At 42.2% G+C, this 1,255-nt stretch overlaps 1 pseudogene across 1 annotated transcript; it reads left to right on the forward strand.

The window, feature by feature from the left end:
• Window positions 1–278: 278 nt before the first annotated feature.
• LOC308518827 (large ribosomal subunit protein eL32-like) lies at window positions 279–719 on the forward strand (annotated as a pseudogene). Its single transcript has one exon. The product of its transcript is annotated as a large ribosomal subunit protein eL32-like (transcript).
• The last annotated feature ends 536 nt before the right edge of the window (window positions 720–1,255 follow it).

A 1,255-nucleotide genomic window follows, 5' to 3' on the forward strand; every position in this document is an offset into this window, starting at 1 on the left:
TAGAGAAATAGTGCTGTAGAGAAATCCTGACTATAGAATTAATAAAGCCATATTTTGTTAAGTTCAAATGCCTACAAGGTTATATACAGAAGAACAGCTTGTGCATGGCATGTAAATAACCATGATTCTCAGTGGGAATTATTTGCATTTTAATTGTTATGAGAAATGGAGAGTAGTGTCTTCTTATGTGTCCTCTTCTCATTATAAAGGATAGTTTACCATACATTTAACTCAAGTTTTTTTAAAATATATTTCTTGCTCTCCTCCTCGGCGCTGCCTACAGAGGGGGCAGCCATCTCCTACCCGACACCATGGCTGCCCTCAGACCCCTCGTGAAACCCAAGATTGTCAAAAAGAGGACCAAGAAGTTCATCCGGCACCAGTCAGACTGATATGCCAAAATTAAGCGGAACTGGCGGAAACCCAGAGGCATTGACAATAGGGTGTGTAGAAGATTCAAAGGCCAGATCCTGATGCCCAACATTGGCTATGGGAGCAACAAGACAACAAAGCACATGCTGCCCAGGGGCTTTTGGAAGCTCCTGGTCCATAACGTCAAGGAGCTTGAAGTGCTGCTGACGTGCAACGGATCTCACTGAGCTGAGGTTGCTCACAACGTCTCCTCGAAGACCCGCAAAGCCCCTGTGGAAAGAGCAGCCCGGCTGGCCATCAGAGTCACCAATCCCAATGCCAGGCTGCGCAGCGAAGAAAGCGAATAGACAGATTGTGTACACATTGTATTTGTGTTAATAAAATCATAAAATTCTGCAAATATATATATATATATATATATATATATATATATATATATATATATATATGTATGTATTTCTTTATTGATTTCAGAGAGGAAGGGTGAGGGAGAGAGAGATAGAAACATCAATGATGAGAGAGAATCATTGATCAGCTGCCTCCTGCATGCCCCACACTGGGGATTGAGCCCGCAACCCGAGCAGTGCCCTGACCAGGAATCGAACCATGGCCTCCTGGTTCACAGTCAACATTCAACCACTGAGTCATGCCAGCTGGGCTAACTCAAGTGTTTTATCTTCAAAATGTTACCCTAAAAATCTTGTCATGATCTCCTTTTGTTGTATGTCCTCCTGTCTATCTCTGTTTTTGTTGTTGTTTTGGTTTTGTAAAATCAAGTGCTATAACTGATTGAGTGAGGCTCAAGATAGTATGCATATGCTTTTCTGAAAGCCAGCCTGAAGGTTGAATTAGGAATAATAACTGTCTCTTTGAAGAGAGGAGC

The sequence above is a fragment of the Myotis nattereri genome (assembly GCF_964212035.1).
Source record: "Myotis nattereri genome assembly, chromosome: 4".
Taxonomy (NCBI): Eukaryota; Metazoa; Chordata; class Mammalia; order Chiroptera; family Vespertilionidae; genus Myotis; species Myotis nattereri.